General features: G+C 48.9%; 1 long non-coding RNA gene across 1 annotated transcript; it reads left to right on the top strand.

Annotated features, from left to right (window-relative positions):
* Positions 1-7,385: 7,385 nt before the first annotated feature.
* Positions 7,386-9,392, top strand: LOC148442155 (uncharacterized). The gene is made up of 3 exons (XR_015875909.1): positions 7,386-7,447; positions 7,820-7,941; positions 9,196-9,392. It is a non-coding gene; the product is annotated as an uncharacterized LOC148442155 (long non-coding RNA).
* Positions 9,393-9,612: the final 220 nt, after the last annotated feature.

The raw sequence follows: 9,612 nt of genomic DNA on the forward strand, positions 1-9,612 counted from the left end.
CTGCTGAGAACCCCTAAGAGGCGGCCGAAGCGCCGACAAACATTGAAACGGCAGAGGGGGACCTGCTGAGAACCCCTAAGAGGCGGCCGAAGCGCCGACAAACATTGAAACGGCAGAGGGGGACCTGCTGAGAACCCCTAAGAGGCGGCCGAAGCGCCGACAAACATTGAAACAGCAGAGGGGGACCTGCTGAGAACCCCTAAGAGGCGGCCGAAGCGCCGACAAACATTGAAACAGCAGAGGGGGACCTGCTGAGAACCCCTAAGAGGCGGCCGAAGCGCCGACAAACATTGAAACAGCAGAGGGGGACCTGCTGAGAACCCCTAAGAGGCGGCCGAAGCGCCGACAAACATTGAAACAGCAGAGGGGGACCTGCTGAGAACCCCCTAAGAGGCGGCCGAAGCGCCGACAAACATTGAAACAGCAGAGGGGGACCTGCTGAGAACCCCTAAGAGGCAGCCGAAGCGCCGACAAACATTGAAACAGCAGAGGGGGACCTGCTGAAAACCCCTAAGAGGCGGCCGAAGCGCCGACAAACATTGAAACAGCAGAGGGGGACCTGCTGAAAACCCCTAAGAGGCGGCCGAAGCGCCGACAAACATTGAAACAGCAGAGGGGGACCTGCTGAGAACCCCTAAGAGGCGGCCGAAGCGCCGACAAACATTGAAACAGCAGAGGGGGACCTGCTGAGAACCCCTAAGAGGCGGCCGAAGCGCCGACAAACATTGAAACAGCAGAGGGGGACCTGCTGAGAACCCCTAAGAGGCGTCCGTAGCGCCGACAAACAATGAAACAGCAGAGGGGGACCTGCTGAGAACCCCTAAGAGGCGGCCGTAGCGCCGACAAACGTTGAAACAGCAGAGGGGGACCTGCTGAGAACCCCTAAGAGGCGGCCGTAGCGCCGACAAACGTTGAAACAGCAGAGGGGGACCTGCTGAGAACCCCTAAGAGGCGTCCGAAGCGCCGGCAAACGTTGAAACAGCAGAGGGGGACCTGCTGAGAACCCCTAAGAGGCGGCCGAAGCGCCGACAAACGTTGAAACAGCAGAGGGGGACCTGCTGAGAACCCCTAAGAGGCGTCCGTAGCGCCGACAAACATTGAAACAGCAGAGGGGGACCTGCTGAGAACCCCTAAGAGGCGTCCGTAGCGCCGACAAACATTGAAACAGCAGAGGGGGACCTGCCGAGAACCCCTAAGAGGCGGCCGAAGCGCCGACAAACATTGAAACAGCAGAGGGGGACCTGCTGAGAACCCCTAAGAGGCGGCCGAAGCGCCGACAAACATTGAAACAGCAGAGGGGGACCTGCTGAGAACCCCTAAGAGGCGGCCGAAGCGCCGACAAACATTGAAACAGCAGAGGGGGACCTGCTGAGAACCCCTAAGAGGCGGCCGAAGCGCCGACAAACATTGAAACAGCAGAGGGGGACCTGCTGAGAACCCCTAAGAGGCGGCCGAAGCGCCGACAAACATTGAAACAGCAGAGGGGGACCTGCTGAGAACCCCTAAGAGGCGGCCGAAGCGCCGACAAACATTGAAACAGCAGAGGGGGACCTGCTGAGAACCCCTAAGAGGCGGCCGAAGCGCCGACAAACATTGAAACAGCAGAGGGGGACCTGCTGAGAACCCCTAAGAGGCGGCCGAAGCGCCGACAAACATTGAAACAGCAGAGGGGGACCTGCTGAGAACCCCTAAGAGGCGGCCGAAGCGCCGACAAACATTGAAACAGCAGAGGGGGACCTGCTGAGAACCCCTAAGAGGCGGCCGAAGCGCCGACAAACATTGAAACAGCAGAGGGGGACCTGCTGAGAACCCCTAAGAGGCGGCCGTAGCGCCGACAAACATTGGAACAGCAGAGGGGGACCTGCTGAGAACCCCTAAGAGGCGGCCGAAGCGCCGACAAACATTGAAACAGCAGAGGGGGACCTGCTGAGAACCCCTAAGAGGCGGCCGAAGTGCCGACAAACATTGAAACAGCAGAGGGGGACCTGCTGAGAACCCCTAAGAGGCAGCCGAAGCGCCGACAAACATTGAAACAGCAGAGGGGGACCTGCTGAGAACCCCTAAGAGGCGGCCGAAGCGCCGACAAACATTGAAACAGCAGAGGGGGACCTGCTGAGAACCCCTAAGAGGCGGCCGAAGCGCCGACAAACATTGAAACAGCAGAGGGGGACCTGCTGAGAACCCCTAAGAGGCGGCCGAAGCGCCGACAAACATTGAAACAGCAGAGGGGGACCTGCTGAGAACCCCTAAGAGGCGGCCGAAGCGCCGACAAACATTGAAACAGCAGAGGGGGACCTGCTGAGAACCCCTAAGAGGCGGCCGAAGCGCCGACAAACATTGAAACAGCAGAGGGGGACCTGCTGAGAACCCCTAAGAGGCGGCCGAAGCGCCGACAAACATTGAAACAGCAGAGGGGGACCTGCTGAGAACCCCTAAGAGGCGGCCGAAGCGCCGACAAACATTGAAACAGCAGAGGGGGACCTGCTGAGAACCCCTAAGAGGCGGCCGTAGCGCCGACAAACATTGGAACAGCAGAGGGGGACCTGCTGAGAACCCCTAAGAGGCGGCCGAAGCGCCGACAAACATTGAAACAGCAGAGGGGGACCTGCTGAGAACCCCTAAGAGGCGGCCGAAGCGCCGACAAACATTGAAACAGCAGAGGGGGACCTGCTGAGAACCCCTAAGAGGCGGCCGAAGCGCCGACAAACATTGAAACAGCAGTGGGGGACCTGCTGAGAACCCCTAAGAGGCGGCCGAAGCGCCGACAAACATTGAAACAGCAGAGGGGGACCTGCTGAAAACCCCTAAGAGGCGGCCGAAGCGCCGACAAACATTGAAACAGCAGAGGGGGACCTGCTGAGAACCCCTAAGAGGCGGCCGAAGCGCCGACAAACATTGAAACAGCAGAGGGGGACCTGCTGAGAACCCCTAAGAGGCGGCCGAAGCGCCGACAAACATTGAAACAGCAGAGGGGGACCTGCTGAGAACCCCTAAGAGGCGGCCGAAGCGCCGACAAACATTGAAACAGCAGAGGGGGACCTGCTGAGAACCCCTAAGAGGCGGCCGAAGCGCCGACAAACATTGAAACAGCAGAGGGGGACCTGCTGAGAACCCCTAAGAGGCGGCCGTAGCGCCGACAAACATTGAAACAGCAGAGGGGGACCTGCTGAGAACCCCTAAGAGGCGGCCGTAGCGCCGACAAACATTGAAACAGCAGAGGGGGACCTGCTGAGAACCCCTAAGAGCCGGCCGAAGCGCCGACAAACATTGAAACAGCAGAGGGGGACCTGCTGAGAACCCCTAAGAGGCGGCCGAAGCGCCGACAAACATTGAAACAGCAGAGGGGGACCTGCTGAGAACCCCTAAGAGGCGGCCGAAGCGCCGACAAACATTGAAACAGCAGAGGGGGACCTGCTGAGAACCCCTAAGAGGCGGCCGTAGCGCCGACAAACATTGAAACAGCAGAGGGGGACCTGCTGAGAACCCCTAAGAGGCGTCCGAAGCGCCGACAAACATTGAAACAGCAGAGGGGGACCTGCTGGGAACCCCTAAGAGGCGGCCGTAGCGCCGACAAACAATGAAACAGCAGAGGGGGACCTGCTGGGAACCCCTAAGAGGCGGCCGAAGCGCCGACACACATTGAAACAGCAGAGGGGGACCTGCTGGGAACCCCTAAGAGGCGGCCGAAGCGCCGACACACATTGAAACAGCAGACCTGCTGAGAATAGAGGCCAAAATATGATAATTCTGTCAATGTCCCAATATTTATGCACCTGACTGTATATTACAAAATTCTCCGGTGTACATCCCTTTGTCCCAATTTAAGATGATTACCAGCTGTATAACTTCATTTATTTGGGGAAATAATGCTCAACGTATAGCTTATAAGACACTGTCGACCTCGAGGGGAAGGTGGACTAGCGTTGCCTGATTTATATCTTTACTACCTAGCAGCTCAGATGTCCCAGATGAGGGAGTGGGTTACTCCGGTGGATCGGGGAGATCTTCCCTTGGCTCTCCTTGCAAAAGCGGGCCTGAAGCTTTCCCCCTTACAATTTTTGTTGGCTTGTACACCTCTCTCACGGTGTCCACCATTGCTGCAACAGGCTCGTAGAGTGTGGCTGGCCGGGAGAAGCTATTGGGGGAGACTCCAATTGATCTATGTTCCCCACTTTGGGATAATCTCTCTATTTCTGAGGTCAGGGGATTACAGGGTAGAGAGGCTTCGAGGTCATATGAAGTGGTAGCTATTGGGCAGCTGTACCAAGATGGGGTTCTTTATTCATTTACGTATTTGTCCTCCAAATATGGTCTCCCAGCTCACTTCTTTTATAGATACCTCCAGATTCAACATGCTCTCTGTGCAGTGGAGGGATGCAGTTCCTAACTTTAGTGAAGCCCCAAAGCGCCTATTGGTGCGTACTCTGCCCTCTAGTAGAACAGTTTCGGTAGGCTATTCCTTACTTTTGTCTTCTGGGGGAGGAGGGAGTTTGGCTGGCCTTAGAGCCCGTTGGGACAATGATCTGGGTACTGTCTGATGATGACTGGAAGATTGTTATCGGGTCTCCTCAGGTGGCTACGGCATATACAATATTTCAGCAGATACAATTGTATATTCTGCAAAGGGTTCATTGGACCCCACTTACACTTTTTGAGTTTGGAGGTTCTGCCGTGGACTCCTGTCCCAAGCGCCTTGCTCCGTCTGCTGATTTCTGGCATCTCCTCTGGTCATGCCCCTGTATTGCTTTGTTTTGGACTAGTGTGGTTACTGGTGTGCGAGATACGGGTATTCATGTACCTCTATTAACTCCACGTATCTGTTTATTTGGCCTGGACTTGGAGGATTCACTCTCTGGTTCCCATAAATTATATGTCAATAACCTTTTAATTGTGGCAAGGGTTTGTATTCCCCTCATGTGGATGGCCCCTGATCCGCCCACCTTTGCATCCTGGGTCGCCTTGGTTAATTTTACAACATCCCATGAACGCTATTTGTATCAGAAACGTGGCTGTCCGAGTAAATTTAATAAAGTCTGGTCTTTGTGGCAGAGATCCCGTCACGCCCTCTCTAATTAATAGTGATTATGATTTATTAGTTTTTGTGTTTGGAGTGCCTCGTCAGCCGTTTATTTATAAGTGCTTTTCACACAGTATTTTTGTAAGTCATACATGCAAGAGTGATAATGTAAAAATTGAGTGATTGTAATTGTTCACCCTCTGCTTTAAAGTATGTACTATAGAAATATTATTTAGATGTTTGCCGGAATGTCAGATACTCTGCTACTGTACTGATTTGTATGTAATGCTGTACAATACTGATCGTTTATTTCTTTATTATATGTACTTTGTTTTTCTTTTCTATTGATAAAAGAAAATTTATTAAAAATATTTGTTTAAAAAAAAAAAAAAAAAAGCACATTGAGGCAAGAAAATCCCTCAAGTATTTCCCAGAAGGTACAAAAACTTGTACCTTCTCACTGAACCATCCCTGCAACTGTGTTTATTTTATTAAAGACAGATGCATGCATCATGGATCTCCCCGTGCGTGCATCAGTCTATTTTTTTTTTAACAAATGACGCAGCTCGAACGCATGATGCACCGCATACTGAAAAGCACAGCACGATCAGCATACGACGGATAATATGGGCTGCACATCTGATCATACGATACATTTTAAGAGTAGCGGGAGCGCGCATCGCATCGTATCCTACCTTAAAAACTACACGATTTCCACACGATTCATCGTACGACGTGTCGCATATCGGGCAATCGGCTTGAAATCGCACTAGAGTATGGCCAGCTTTACATTAAGGATGACCTATGAGTAATCTCCTGTACACACAGTACGATAACATGTCAGATTTCAATGATAACGATCCTATCGTTATTGTTAAAATCTGACAGTTTCTGGGCTATTAAGACTTAGCATGATAAAATAGTATTTTGACTCCTGGCTGTAACAAGTGTTTTGTGCACTAACATTCCTGTAAGCTCAGAATTTGGGTTTAGTTGGCTGAATCCCATGGATCTAAATGAATCCCAAATGTTTGAGTTGCTGTTAAGGTCCATCCAAGTCTCCAACAGAATCCTGAATTTGATACATTCCTTAATACAAAATGTATGTACTGTACATATAGAACACAGCTTTCCAGAGCTGGTTATTTAAAAGGACTGCACATACAGTATGTTAAAGATGGAAGGAACTGAGGGGCTAAATAAGGCATTGGAACTGCTGTGCTGGTGTCTATTGGGCAGCATGAATCGTGCAGAAATGATATATTGGGGAAGCTTATACTTGGCCATCCCACTCTTGCGTCTCATATATAATTATAGTAGCCCACTGATGCTGGCTGGTGATCACGTACTTTCATGCAAGTGCTACACCACATATGCTACATAAAGGTAAATGAAGACACTAGGGGATATATTTAATAAAGTGAGAATTTTTAGAGGTGGATATGTTGCCCATAGCAACCAATCAGATTCTACTTAACATTTAACTAGAATCTAATAGTTAGAATCCGATTGGTTGCTATGGGCAACATCTCCACTTCTAAAAACTCACTTGAGTAAATGTACCCATTGAGCCCTATTATGAGTATGTTCCAATGCCGATATTCTCGCATTGGTCAATGTTTTTTCAACTTTGCATGCGTTTAAATTTCAGCTTGAGCGTCCCACAGTATGTGGGTACAAAGTCGCAGGACCCAATGATACCTTTGCATGGAATCAGAAATGTATTGGGCATTCCTGAACGGTAACTGGGAGGTGGCTCTTCTGACACAGGAAGATGCATCTTATGGGTGTGTTATGGGAGTTTTGCGGGTGTGTCGCAGGAGGGGTTTTGGAATCAGATGCTTAATTGCGTGCATTGGAGGCCACACTCTGACGGAGAATCTGCACCTAGCAGTGACGCACCAAGCAGTAATGTAGCACCTACAGATGCACAAAGTGGCTGTCTCAGTCCTTGCACATTCCTGCGCACGGCTGTACACCAAGTGCTTATTGTAGAATTAGCATAAAGTCACAGGTGAGACTGTGACAGAAGAGCGCAAACACGTACGCCACTTTGTCTGGCTCAGAATCAGTCCCTAGAGGGAGCAATAAAGTGCACATGGTTAGTGGGGTGATCTGTGACAGTCCTCCTAGTGACTAGCTTCCAGTATCAATACTAATGACACCTAGGCAATAACATCTGCAATGTTTATGTACGCGCAGCAAGAGTTCTTACAGGAAGTGTCTGTGCGGCCTGTTATGCCTGTGTTATACTAATATACTGTGTGTCACTGCATCTTGATCTATTGTTTTTCATGATAGCATTCCCCAGGTCCTGGTTCCTATGATGTAAAATCAGTGTTCGCTTCTGTGAGGCAGTCCTCTGTTCCCTTCCTGATCTCTGCTAAGCGATTTGACAGAAAGTCATGCAGAGTCCTCTTTGGAAGTAATGTAAGTTTATTGTGCATAGAATATAGATGTTCTTTTTATTTCTGCATTACTGGTGCTGACTCGGCCTAAGTTAGCTCTTCCTAAGATTTTGGGTTGCTCTGCACAAACTTACACAGTAACTCCCTGAGATCTATGGGTATTTCGCACTCACATTTACAGCAAGCTTTTTATTTTTTTGCTTTATAGTATAAAAATAGTTTCAAATACTTTTAGCATTTTCCTTCTGTTCGCCACGTTTATGAATATGGACCCTGAATTAGTACTGTCTTCAAATTGAAAGCTTATGTCTTAGACAGAGTATTAGAACCTCCGGATTATCCAGTCCCCTTGTTTCTCACATTCAGTTAATCTACTGTACTTGTCACATTGCAGAACCCAGTCGGCGTTGGTCGATACGATATCAACAAACCCACAAGTGGCAAAACTTACCGATCCGCATTTCTCTCAAAAACCGCACGCTCTTTCTCTGATCGGGAAAAAGAAAAAGCTTTCAAGTGAGTTACAATTTGGTTCTTTTGCATTCAATGGTTAACATACCCTAGTACAGTGGTTCCCAAACTTTGTTTGGTACATGGTCCCCTTAGGTCCTCAGCATTTTTTTCACAGCATCCCTAGGCCAGGGGGGAGCTATTTACTAAGATCAAGTGCATTCCAATCAGCTCCTAACTGCTGTGTTTGAAAAATGACAGCTAGGAGCTGGTTGATTGGTACTTTAGCTTTGTCCACTTTATCTCCATCTAAAGCTTAGTAAATAGACTCCTCCATTAGCTTCGAGGTTCTGTTGGAACCTTGTGCACTAATACAATGTGGGTCCTATGACGGGAATTCCTAACACGTTTTTTCTTGCACCCCATAGAGGTGCAAGCAAGAGTAAGCTAGACTTTTCATCAGTAATAACCTGCTGTGTGCACAGTTGGAACTTCATACTTAAATGAATCTCCCCCCAAAAAAACATAGGGGGAATAGCTGGGATGAGGGACAATGGGAGATATACCCACAAAGGATTGACAGAGAAACAGGTACATATTACATTTTGGAGATAGAGAGGGACAGATAGGGACACAGAGAGGGAGCAGAGATGCACACAGAGGATGTGACAAACTTGGGTGGGTGGACCAAAGTCAGGGCTGGACTGGTGAAGAAGAGACAACAATGAATTCTCCCATCAGGACAGGAATCTGTGCAGAGCGCTCATTCACCCTTGTTGTATTGGCAGCAAATATTTGGTGCTCATTAACCTCTTCTCACTTTGCTGCACAGAGAAGGAGGGAGGAGAAATGAGAAGACAGATGGGGCTGTACAGCACAGCCACACACAAGTAGTGCAGCCTGTGTAATTGGCTGCACTCTGACGTTCTAAGGCTAACAGGTAGCACATGGCCCAGCCTACAAATATGGTGGCCCAAGTAATTTATTTGCACCCCAGGTACCACAGAACCCAGTTTGGGAACCACATCCTTAGTATAATATATACTAACATGTGATTAGCAACCAGTGGGCTCACTGAGGCTAAAGAGCTCTAGATGCTGCCTTTAATTTATTCAAACTGTACTAGAAAAACTGATTGGTTGCTGAGTTACAGCAACTTTTGTGTTCTGTTATCTGTGCATCAGTCTCAGAAATGTCCCCCTCAGTAGTGTATTGTTTATACATCCTCTTAACATGTAAGTTGTGCCCTACAAGAAGATGGACTTGAATTCTCATTCTGACGGCCATTATATTTTCTAATTCCACTGTTTGCTGTTCTAGGGAACGGATCCAGAGATCACACAGTACTTTGCCTGTTCAGCCATTAGTAGCACCGGCTAATGGTCCTCTACTACAATCTACTACTACATGAGAGAGAGGATGAGGCTTACCGGACATCATTTTGGCAGAGAACTTGAAATGATGGATAATCTAATGTTTTATGTGTTAAGAGGAACTGTGGGAATTAATCATTAACATCTTAATGCAAAAATCTGTCTATTGCTATTAATTGCACACGTTACTCATTTTCATCAGGATAATTGTTATATATAGTGGTCTGTTTCTTATATGTTCCAGGAGATATTCAATAGTTATTACCTCTTGTTATTTTATGAAGCACTCCCAGGTTTTCCAACAGCTCAATTCATAACACTGTCCTTCAGTGTAATTGAGGGATTCAGCATGGATGGGTAAATG

Source organism: Taudactylus pleione, unplaced genomic scaffold, assembly GCF_031769625.1.
Source record: "Taudactylus pleione unplaced genomic scaffold, aTauple2 ptg001600l, whole genome shotgun sequence".
NCBI classification, from domain to species: Eukaryota; Metazoa; Chordata; class Amphibia; order Anura; family Myobatrachidae; genus Taudactylus; species Taudactylus pleione.